This window comes from Hirundo rustica, chromosome 2 (genome assembly GCF_015227805.2).
Source record: "Hirundo rustica isolate bHirRus1 chromosome 2, bHirRus1.pri.v3, whole genome shotgun sequence".
Lineage (NCBI taxonomy): Eukaryota > Metazoa > Chordata > Aves > Passeriformes > Hirundinidae > Hirundo > Hirundo rustica.
The window spans coordinates 56,699,671-56,712,363 of NC_053451.1; the positions used below are offsets into that span (position 1 = coordinate 56,699,671).

General features: G+C 41.8%; 1 protein-coding gene across 9 annotated transcripts in view; it reads left to right on the top strand.

Annotated features, from left to right (window-relative positions):
* Positions 1-12,693, top strand: part of ENOX1 (ecto-NOX disulfide-thiol exchanger 1) — a 357,513-nt gene that overhangs the window by 99,341 nt on the left and 245,479 nt on the right. The gene's annotated exons all lie outside the window — the stretch shown is intronic.

A 12,693-nucleotide genomic window follows, 5' to 3' on the forward strand; every position in this document is an offset into this window, starting at 1 on the left:
GAGTACCAGTTTATTGTAGCAGCTGTGTACAGATGCTGCCCTCCAGCTGGTGGGGCAGGGTAGAGACAAATGCTGCTGGGGGGAGCCTGCCTTCCCCTCCGTGCTGCTGCGTGACCATTCATTTCTGTACTCCTGCCCTTGCAGATAATATCTAACTTTTTTTTTTCCCCACTCTGCCTCACTCTGTTGGTTGTTTACTCAGAACATGATTTTCAGCCCCATCAAAACCCTTCAACCTTAATTCCCATCTCTTTGGTCATGGTTTCCTTAATCCATTTTTGCTCCTCAGCTTTCCCGTATGCTGCTAAGCACTAAGACACCCCCCCATCCCTAAATAAAATTAAAAAGTACTACTGAGTTCTGAATGTGGTGACTGTCTACTCTGGCAATTGTCCTCTCTTCCCCTTCTTTCTCCCACAGGCTTTTGCTGTTCACTTTCCCTCTTTCAGTTCTGCAATAGGAATAAATTTTGTGCAACAGAGGATTATTTTTTGCTTATCCATTTTAATCACAACCTTAATGGTAATTCAAAGGCACAGATTGGACTCTGTACCCACACTGTACAGGACTGAGACCCTATAGTGCGTAACTGGAAAAGTCTGTCTTACCCTTGCAGGTGAAACAACAGATCATGTTAACGGGGAGTGAAATGACTAATAACAACTGGCCTGTGCTGTTCCTCTGACAAGCCAGCTTGTTGAGAGTGGTTTGGGGACTGATAAGATAAGGGAGTGGAAAAGAGACGTTGAGAGGCTGTTTCATTGAAACTTAAACAAATCTCACATGCTGTAAATTGCTTGATGTCCTGTCCTAATACTTCACTTTTGTTATTAACCAGAAAAACAAAATCAAATCTAAGTTCCCAAGGCATAACAAAACAAAGTGAAAGTTCCCAAGGCACAGCAAACCAAAACAGGCTAAATAAAAATATGCTGAAAGACATGCATAATATATTAACTGTAGTTTGCTTCATTTGTAAAGACCAAAAGAGAACAAATAACCAGTGTTTTTGCCCCGTATGGGCCTTTGTCAGGGACATACTTCTCTGAGCTGTTCTGTGAAGAAAAAGATTTTTAAAAGCATTTTTTCATATGATTTTTCAAGCTGCCCTGCAAGTATTTATTAACTATTAACTTGTTCTTGGGTTTTTTTTGAAGCAGGACATTTCCAGCTCTCTGACTAATTGGAGTTAGAAATTTATGCCAAAAATAATGCAGCTAGTTCAAACTGGCACACCTTTCTCTATCTAGCAAGTGGGTGCTACTGAGCTGTACAGAACAATTTACGTGTATGTGAGCTGCCAGGATTAGACTTTTAAACATAATTTCTGTGGTATCCGCCTCAAAATTGCAGCTAATAACTTAGAAGCCTTTTTTTTTCTTCCCATCTTAGTCATAAATCCTCTTAAAACGTAATTCTAAGTAATGTAGATTTAAAGCCTGTAATTTAAAATCAAGTGTTTCTTTTTTTTTTCTTTTTTTTTTTTTTCCCCCCCTCCTAGAGGGGGTGTATCCTGCAAATGCTTTAGAAATGAGAGCCTTATTTCCAGTACAGATACAACCGTTCTGGCTCCAGTGCTGTCCTCAGCCTGACTCCTGTCCTCATGCTGTCTAGTCCACACCCAGCTGGCTGCAGTTCTTTGCCAGAGCTTGCTGAAATAGCCATCACTTGGAAACCTGTAGGAAATATCATCAAAATATGTCCTAAACAGAAGAGCATGGGATTTCTGAGGGACTTGATATCCCCTTCTGCACTTAAAGCACTATATATATATCTATATATATCTATCTATCTATATATATAGATACACACTGTGGTGCTGTTGGCAGATGGAAACTAGTGTTTTTAAGAAGTTGATTTAAAAGGTGACGGATTCCAGGCAGACAAAACAAAACAGATTTTCTTGCTATTTTAATTTCTGCTGGATATACACCCAGATATCTAAAGAAACAGTGTGCTTTTCAAACCTTTACCTGAAATGACCTTGCAGAAATCTGGAGAATTATCTTTGCAAACTTGTAGTCAAAGTATGTGTAAGGACGTCTTTAGTGAACCAGTTCTCAAAACAGGCTCAGGCTTTCTTTTGCCCCGCTTTCACCCCATGAAAATCCCTTTCTAATTTTTTAACAGTTTCTGTGTCTGAACACTTAAAAAACTGAATGGGAATATTTCAGTCTAACTGGAGAACATTTACAAAAGTAGAAACTTGTATTTCAGAGAAGAGCCGCACTTGTACTTGTAGTGTGCAAAATACCTTGTATGCTGCTGTACATGCAGACTGTCCCTGGACTTGCAAATGATTTATGAGAGCTTTCATCCCTCACAGATGTCTTTCTTTTATGATTTTTAATATGCACATGTACTTGCAACCATAGTTCATCTATGCAAAGGGCTGCTGTTCTTTTGAGATCATGGTTTTTAGGATTAGGCTACTGGAGACCTATCTCCATCTTTTCCAGATATGACCTCTGTTTGTAGTTAGTTTTCATTGTAAGAGCTGCCTGTGTATGCAGCTTTTCCATTATTCTATTAGCATTTCCTTTACCAGCTCATGACACAGATACTTTAGCAATGAGCATGTTGCAAATGCACATACAAGTCACTTGCAGACACGGGAGGAACCTGTTTTGCTCCAAACAACCTTACTTTATGTAGCTATAGTTGGAGTGCAGACACTTGGCAATTTTAGTATTGATTCAAGAACAAGTGCTTGAAGAATTTATTCCAGTGCAGAATTCTTCTGCTCTTTGGTATTTAGTGGTCACCGGCTAGTTCTGTACGTTTCCATGTGCAGGGCTATGGGGATGTGAAAGGATACCATTAAGATTCTCCCTTGGTTGACACACCCTGATACATGATTGCTGTTTTTTGGAGGAGTTGTTTATTTTTATTTCATTCATTTTTTTCTTTGCTAAAAGCTTTCTTGCCAGTAAGTGCAGGCTCCAAAGTCAACGGTAACATGGCAAAGACACATCCCAAATATAACAGATCCTAATTATACTTTCGTTTCTTAAAGTCTCTGTCAGGCTGATTTCTGCTTAAAGAGCAGCTTGCCAAATGGAAGCTAACTGGCTGGTGATGTGGGTAGAAAAACTGTGCAGAAAAATAATGACCTTCCCCTCTGCCAAGGGTATCCGTCTGCTTGTTACTGCAATGATGTGGTGTCACAGAATCCCTCAGGTGTCCTCACTGATTCCTGCTGATAGAAATCCAGAAATCCTCCACCCTGCTCGAGCAGACCCTTTTTGTGTGTTCATGTGGGCATGATGGGACACGTATATGCCCTCCAGGCTCAATTATGTGACACATGAGTGTGAATGAAAGTGGAAGCCAGCAAGGAGCTATAGCTTATCTCCATCCAGGCAGTTTTTCTAGACAGAAGTAGTCTCGTGGAACCCCCACCAGCACTGCTCATTCCTCTAGTATGTAGTCCAAAAAAAGAATGTGTTTCTATATTGTGGCTTTACCCTAAGTAGTTTAAGACAGCAATTTTCAACCTCAGTTGTGCTGCTAACCTCTCCCGACCACAAAAAAATCACTGTGTGGCTCTAGTCTCATCCCATTACTTAAAATAAATACAAACATGGCAAGTAAAGTATTTTGTGTCTAGAGTCATGGACTCTGGTTTTAGAGGAGGCAGTTCAGTCCAAAAAACCATTTTCTGCTTTGCATAAATCTGTTTGATACCATCATTGTATAAATTTTGCTGGGTCAAGGATAAGACTTTATTGCAAGTAACTCTCTGTAACAAAAGAAGTCAGAATATGCCTCAAAAAAAAAAGGCCAGAAGAGTAAGTAAGTTTGTATAACTCAATAACTTTTGACATTTTTAATGCCTTCCTTCCAGGAAAATGGAGGAAGTGGACGATGTTTCTAGCCACTGGAAGGGACTCGGGGAAAGTCTTGTCCACATAGGAAATCCATGTTGGCAGAAAAGTGTCCATGGCAGGCATTCAGATGAGTAAAGGAATAGTTCCTTAAATGTTAACCAGAATTTCTATTTCATGGGCAGATTTCCCAAATCGTCGAACTGATCAGGAAACTTGCTCCAGTGCTTTGAGCACTATTCCTGGCATAAGAGCCTCCTTCATTCCTTTTCTTTTCATCCAGTAACAAAGTAAGAAGAAACCTGGGTTTTCTTTTTGATTGTTCTTTATGATCAACTCTCAATAGGGACTCAATTCGTGTTGCTGTTGGCTCCTTAAAAAACCCCCATGGCAATGCCAAGTTCCTCTTTCATTAGTAGGGAGAGCATTTTCAGGCCTGATAAAAGCATTCTCCTCCAGGCTGTTGTTTTTTTTTAAGACTTGCTACTGCTACCATATCTCAGGCAGACTTCATGGTCCTAATGCTGAAATGACTCTTTCCTGAGGGAGTTTCTCAGAGGGGTGGCGGACACATCACTATTTTTCCTCCCCCATGTGTGTATGCTTTCTTTATGGTATCTCTTAGAAAGTTTTCCATTAGTGGTCTCGTTTCAAGGAATATGGTGGTTATGGTATTGTGTACTGGAGATGAAGCTTTGCCAAGCAACAAATTGCCTCTTTTTTTTTTTTTTTTTTTTTTTTTAAATTTGCAGGATATCGTTGGTTTGGATAGCAGATGCAAATATGTAATCTCTTCACAAAGATTGTATGGGTTGAAATCTTTATGTATATTCTGTGTTGCAGAAATGTCTCCATGGTCAATCGGTTAATACCACTTTTGGCCCATTTTATGATCTGTTCATGATGCTGCTGTACAGTGTCTAATCATGCTAAACTGATAATAAGAAAATCTGTGTTTGCATGACACAGTTCTCCATTATGTTATAATTGCTGCTGTTTTTATTCCTGTTAGGATCAGCAGTAATTTACGCTCAGTTGTAGTTGCTTTGATTTAAGTGGTTAGTGATCTGAAGTATGATGGTGCTCCCTACCTTTGTCCCCTCATATCTGTACAGCATCTCCCAACTGGCTGGGCTGCCTTACCCATGAGCCTGCTGCTGCTCTGGGCTTGGGTGGCTGACTTTAATCTCTCTTTCAGTGCTACTCCAGTCATAGTAAAACTCTGTATATTTTGCTCACATTTGGGCACATATTTGTAGACTGTTTTGTTCTAGCTCTGTGCTCTTCTGGCCCTTGGATATTTTTAGCTGCATCTAGCTTGGTGGAAAGTCATAATTGTCCTTCATTCAGCACATATGAGACCAGACCTGAAGTACTGTATCTGATTTTGGGATACCCAGTACAAGAAAGGCATAGGTAGACTGAGGCAAGGCCCCTGGAGGACCACCAAGATGTACAGTGAGATGGAGCAGAGGATATATGAGAAGTGGAGAGATCTGGGATTATTCAGATCAAGGGAATTCACTGGGGAATCTTACTGCTGTCAAAGACTACCTAATGGGAGGGGATGCATAAGTCAGACTTTTTTCAAAGGTGCATGATGATAGGAAAAGAAGCAACAGACACAATTTGGAACATTTTAAATTCTGACTGTATATATTTGGAGGGAAAAAAGTCACCATAGATGTGATCAAAGACTGACACAAATTGTCTAGAGAGGCTGTGAAATCTCCAACCTCAAAGTTGTAAAAAACTTGACTGGAGAAGAATCTGAGCAATCTCCTTTAAGCACAGGAGGACCCCCAGTGGTCCCTTCTAATATAAATTATTCTGTGACAACCTTAACCTCAGAGGGAGAGAGCAGATGATACGGGTAGCTTTGAAAGTCTGGGTGGGAAGCTCTGGGAATCAGTCTCCAGAGAAATAGGATTTGGGGGTAGCTACAGAATCACAGAACACCTCAGATTGGAAGAGACCTCAAAAGATCATCGGTTCAACATTTTATGGGAAAAGAAGCCTAGATGGGATTGTCTAGCACCCTGTTCAATTGCATCTGGAAAACCTCCAGAGACAGAACTTCTACCACATCCCCTGGGAGGTTGTTCCAGTGGTTGATTGTTCCCAAAGTAAAAATTGATTTTTCATACTGAGCTGAAACCTCTCTTGGTACAACTTTTATCCTTTGCCCTTTGTCTTTTCCCTGTGTCTCCTTGTGAAGAGAAAGTCTCCATTCTCTTAGTAGTTGCCCTTTAAGTTCTGGAATACTGTGATGAGGTCCCCCGAGCCTTCTCTTCTCAAGGCTGAGAGGCAATGACTGGATGTAATTCTCATCCAAAGTTCTCATCCAACAGTTCCAGTGAAAGAGAGGAGAGCAAGACAGCTTGCAGGAAGGTGAAGGACAGAGACAGTAACTCTAGCCAGTTCCTCTTCTATTTTTGGAGGACTTGGAGAGGAATGGGGCACAGAATACCACTGCTGACCTGCAGCTTGTCCAGGACTGCGGTGGTTTAATCCCAGCCAACAACAAGGTACCATGCAGCCACTCACTCACCCCACCCCCAACACCCCTCCCTGTGGGGAGGAGAATTGGAAAAAAAAACAACCAAAAAACAAAGAAGTAAACATTCTGGGTTGAGATAAGAACAGTTTAATAAATGAAGTAAAATAAAATTTAATATAAATTATAACAATAATAATACTGCTAATGATGATAATAAGTCCTTATTGTAATGAAAAAGAGGAGAGAAATAAACCCCAGAAAAGCAAGTCGTGCACAATACAGTTGCTCACCAACTGACCAAATGCCCTGCCTATTTCTGAGCATGGCCTTCTGTGGTATGAAATATCCCACTGATCAGTTGGGATCATCTGTCCTGGCCACGTTCCCTCTCAACTCCTTGACTGGCAGAGCACAGGAACCTGAACAGCCCTTGACTCAGTGTAAGCACTACTTAGCAACAATAAAACATCAGTGTGTTATCAGCCTTGTTCTCATACTACATCCAAAACAGAGCACTGTACTTGGCTACTGGGAAGAAAATTAACCCTATCCTAGCTGAAATCAGGATAAGGACACAGCCAATAGAACAAATGATGTGGAACACTGGCTGACTCCTGGAACCCTACATGGGAACAGTAAGCAGGATCCTGAACAAGATGCTCACAGTTAGGCCTGTCTTCCTTTACTCCCTGCCTCACTGCCTGCCTGCCTGCCTTCAGTCCTTGGTAAAACCCAGGCTGCTGGCAGCACAGCGAGGAGGCTGGTGAGCATTGTTGCATTAGCTGTTAGCAAAGGCTGTTAGCATTGTGTGCTGTGACATGTGCCTGGTATTTATTACCTTTTCTCTGGACTGCGTGGTATCATCTTGGATGGATGTGAGCCAGTTTCAAAATTCTGCCCTTCCTCTCTCCCTCCCATGAGTTCAAAATCCAGCTGTGTTCAGCAGGTATAAAAATGCTGACCTAGAGAGCCCATGACAGCCAGCTGCACTCCCCTATTCCCTCTCTCTCCTGTTTCCATTGCTCATTTTTCAAATGAAGCAGTTCTGCTCCTTCTGGTGCTCAAAATGGGAACTGTGCTTCTTGGTGCAGAAACTTCTGCCCTTGCCGTCAGTCACACAAGGAGTTCATGTGCCAGCTGCCCCAGGTTAGGAAAAGAATCACTTGTGCATGTGCAGGGAGAGCCAGCTAGTCTATAATTCAGTTTTCAAGCATATAGTATGTTTTTCTCAAGCAAATAATTAATTCAGTTCACCATATGAGGTTTGTTATGAGAAACAGTCTCAGTAAGGCATTGTTCAGCAGCATAAATCCTAGTAAGTCTTTGTAAGTTTTGCTGTGGCATCTCCTGATCAGTGAAACAGGTCTTTTGCTGTCTGGCCAGCTTTCTTGCACATCACAGCTGCCTGAGCAAGGGCAGACAAAAGTGTTAGACTGTCCATGAAAATATTCATCTTCCTTACACAGCAAATGTTCCCCAAATTGCTGTTCATTGATAGCTTCACCCCATGGCCACCTTCCCACAACAGGTCCCTAGCCCGAGGGGTCACAGAGGTCTCCACAATACAGAGGAATCACCATCTGAATTGCCCTGTGCAGTAAACATGAGGCTGGGTTTCACACTTTGGGTGCTGGCAGTGCTGGAGATGAGGTATGAACTCACAGACTTTGTGCTCGGATAGTCAGCAGAAGAAAAGACATCTGTCATGCTCCGAGGGTTCCAAAAGGGGACCAGCCTCTGTACCTGGCATTACAGAAATAGAGGTGGGTGAAAAAATACAGAGTGAAATGAGGGTGAAATTTGTTTCAGTGAAAAACACCTGTCGTTTCCGTGCTTTTTGACTGTCACACATTAAATGCCCACACCCATCAGGATACCGCTGTTTTATAGCATTTGGCAGAGCTGAATAGGGAGAAGACGCAACCCGGGAATCTCTGGAAACTGAGGGAGGCGTGAGGCTTTTTTACTTTATCCTCTGAAAACTTTTTTTTTCTAGGAAAGTAAGTAGGACAGACAGAAAGGGGACATTCCCTTCATGGTCATGATATTGGTGAATCATGATGTACTGGGACCACTAGTCTGAACAAAGGGATATGCTATGATGGAGTGTAACCATACTGTGTGAATTAAAAGTTGATAGCAAAGAGCGATCTACAAGTGAGCAACTCTGCAACATCTCCATCAGTCCAGGGCATTGAGTATCCTTGCATGCTCCAGGCCAAGTATTGGCTTGTTTGGGGGCTGGGAACTGCGCTGTTGGCAATGACAGGCTGCCAAGCTGTGCTCACAGATACAGGCAATTTTTGCTGTGAGCTAAGAATTCAACTTTGTGGCCAAGAGTTAAGCCTTGTGAACCTCTGTCAAATAACAGCTCTTTTGTAGCTCATATGGTATTTATGCATTTGTACTGTTAAAGAATAAGTCTTATTTGGAAATAGGTCTCAATTTTGAAATCTTTTAAATTTCCCTCCTTACATACTGTTCTTACACTATAAGAAAGCATCATCTGCTGCTTTTAAAATGTACTCTAAGCGGCAATTTGAATAACAAATGTTACATTAGGCTAATAAACATCTTTAGGCCAGTGGGTCATGGGGCTGAAACTGCCTGTTCATGAAAGCTCAAAATTCTTCAGTTTTAGAAACCCATGGAAGCACATAAATCACTCAAAATAAACCCACAGAGAAGTTACCCCCCCCTTCCCCTCTGTTGTCCTGCTGTGGGAAAGACCTTTTGCTGTCCCTGATTTCCCCCTGGCATAAAATCACATCCACCATTCAATACAAAATTAATAAAGGTATATAGAGCATGTTGAGCAAACACTGACATATCCCCAATGGTAAATTTACATCCCCCATTCTGTTTAAAATTAATAAAGGAAGACAGGGCATACAAAACCAACACAGACGAGTATAAAACCCCTTACGCAAAGCTCGCCAAGACTTGGCACTGAGGGCAGGCTTCTGCGCTGGAGTAAGTGGTTTCCTTTCTTGGGCAGGTTCAGGAGGGCTGTCTGGCAGCATGCCCAGTGGATTTGTCACTCAGGGGTGGGCTTCACCTGAACTATTTGATGTGTTTACAACATTTCTGTGACATTCCCTCCTTCCTGCAGGTGATGAGCAGGATAAAAGATGCTGTTTCAATTGGAGTCTTGCTCAGCTGCAAGGCTTCCACTTGCCTTCTGCCCTTCCCTCCTCCCAAAGGCACACTCTGCTGTCATCAGCCTGCAGTTGTGGGTCTGTAAAAATGTTCTGTGATCTGAACAGCCAGATGAAGGCTTCATGGGCTGTTGTGATGGACCAGGGACTGCTTGAGCAAGGGATTGAATATGCTGTGAATGTCTGTGGCATTTGCCCCCGTCAGAAAATTGCCTAATTTTAGCATAGGGAATAGGTAAGGGTTCAGTCCCAAACACTCCTTAGACAATCTGACTTAATGATTATTTGCTTCTTAGGTACCTCTTTATGAACTGGGAGGCCTGGCATGGAGGTCAAATATCAGCAAGATGGGCTCTTGCAGTTATCCTACAGAAATTAAATATAATCCCTTATGCTCAAAGCAGTCTATAACCTCCTCTTAACCAGGACCTGTTTTTACCCTTCCGAGCTATGCCAGCCCCCTCCACAAGTGCCAGCCATTGATCCAGCAGCAGAAACTTCCCACAACTGATCATGAACAGTTGGAAACTGTCAGTTTTCGAAATGTTTGTGGCCACACATTTCTGAAGAGATGAGCTGTCTTGTGTTGCATGCTGGCTTCAGGTTAAGCTATTCTTTATCACTCTGATGTTTTGTAGAGACTGCTGATTACTCCTAGGTTTACAGCACCAGCTTCTCCCACCAGTTCAAGTGTATTTTATGAGCCTGGAGATGTTTCGGCAGAAAGTGGAACTGTGCCAAAAAGAGTTGTTTCTGCTTGTCTTCATGCTTGCCTTTTTTTCTGTACTTGGGGCGTCTGAAGAAGGGGAATGCTATGGCTGTGGCAAGGAAAAGCTGCCCAAACTGCTTTGTAGAGTGATGGCTGGTGAGCATATTTACAGCTGTCCAGAAGCAATGTGTCAACTGCGTGTCCTAGGCTCCTCACCTACCAACTCCCCACACTGCCTCTAAGGTAAATTGCACTAGTCTGTGGTGGTCTGTTGGGGGTCTGCAAATGGTACCAGTTGCCACAAAAGAAGCAGCTATTTGAGGAGTGTCTTGCAACAACTCCAGAGATTTTTTTCAAGCTGGTTGTCCCATGTGGGATCACACCAGTCATTAGGCATCTCCCTTGTGCCCCGTGGGACAGACCCGCAGTGTCCTCCACCTGCCAGCACTTTACTTGCACTTCAGTGGGTACAAGGCCAAGCTTCTAACCTATGAATTTCAGAAACATATTTTGCAAGCAATGCCTTTTAGCTAACTTAAAGGTGAACTGCTCATTTGGATGAGGAATTGTGTGTTAGGTGGGATGAAGCTGTTGCAAGAAAACATCTTCCTTTCAAGAAAATTCCTTTCTGTAGGCGAGTCTTTAGTCATCTTTGTGACCTTTGTCATCCTCTCCTCCCTGGGGAGTTTACTCTGTGACCTTTGCTATTCTACCAAGGCGCCTCATAAATTATTATTCTTTTAAATGGCACTTAGACTGTCATTGTGACTGCTAGCCTCGAAGATTTGCAGTCCACCCTGTAATTTTGAAGGGGGAAAATGGTTAAGTGACAGAAGAAATATTGTACTTCACGATAAAACTACTTTTGTGTTTCATTTTCCACTCAAGTCATTCATATCCCTGTCACTAACCTCATTCAGGTCAAGGGCTTGAGGCAGAGAACAGGCATAATATTTTTGGTCAGACTGATACATCTGAATATTGCAAACATCTGTAATTTTGAAATTGAAATGAACATTGTGTTAAATCCTCAGGCAAATAGTATCAAGGCATAATAGGTTACTGAAGTTTGCATTTCTTTTGGCAATTTACACCAAGGCTCTGTTGGCTGGTTATTCCAGACATTAATGAACCTGTTTGCACAAAGGCAGCTGCCCCTTATGGCTGCAAATTAGATCCTGGATTCTGCGAACTTCATAGGAAAATCTGTGGGCCAAGTAGTTGAGATAATAATGAAAAAAATTAATCAGGCACACATTAAATGTGGAGCATGGGAGAAAACATCTGCAGCACTCAGTGGACGTCTGGGTAACATACTTGCAGTGCCGTTTTGCCAGCTTACATCTGGAGTGGATCATGAGAAGAGAACAGATGCTAGTGTGAAATAGGTCATCATATCAGCAGGGTATCAGAACAGAGGCATTTCTTTTTTTTTTCTTGCAGTAACAGCTATTTCTTTTTATTCACACCAATTATGAAAATGTTAGTCAAGTATGCAATATGAATGCATGTATTGTGACAAGACAGTACTCCTAAAGGGTGGCAAGGCAAAAAAATAACCTAACAAGGAGGCTTCAGAGGAGCAGCCCTTTTGCGTTGCACACTGAGTACTCTTTAACAGATGTAGTGATTATTTTTTGTTAAGATTATGATCTTTTTTCCCCCATGCTTTATTTTTGTATTTAGTAGAGTTGTTACTAAATGCCTTCTAGGTGGCAAATGCCCAGAAGCGAAGATGCTAATTCAGGCGAGTTTCATCAGTCATTTCAAAAGAGAGGTCACAGAGATAAGAGAAATGAACAGTACACAGTATGTGAAGCAGTGACATTCAATGAGCCCTTGTCACTAGCAGCCATTAGCATGGAGGCCTGCTGTTACGTTTCAGTGCTTTATGTGCTTTTCTTGACCAGGCAGGGAGCCTTCAGAGCACTGTAGCAGTTAGTAGCATACAAGTTATTGTTTCTTTCTTGAATGCTTTATATTTTTAGTACCATTTCGATTTTTCTGTGTCTCTTTGTGCATCTAAATTTTAAAGAGAATCAAAGAATACATAATTCATATCTGTCCCAGAGGTAATGGAATGACTCAATGATATCTGTGAAGGAGATGATTTTAAATTTCACATCTTATGCAAGAGGTCATATTTATACAAAAAGTGCAAAAATTGTTCTCAGGGATACCCAGATAATTATCCTTACAATTATGAGTGTGGATTCCATGGGGGACTATCACAGGAAGCTTTAGTATCTTGTGTATCACCATCCCTTATATATCATGGTATCATGGTTGTCATGATTGAAAACCTAGCAACTGATAGATCTCAGGCTATGACTTGTATTTTGACTTGGAATGGCACTTGCAGGGGGTGTGAAAAGACAAGTTTGCTTTGATTCTGTTGAAGTATTCATGCAAGATGTGAAACATTTGTTTGCTGCTGCTATTTTTTCCTTCATTTAAAGCAAAAACAATTGTTCATTGATGTTGAGTAGAACCCATCAG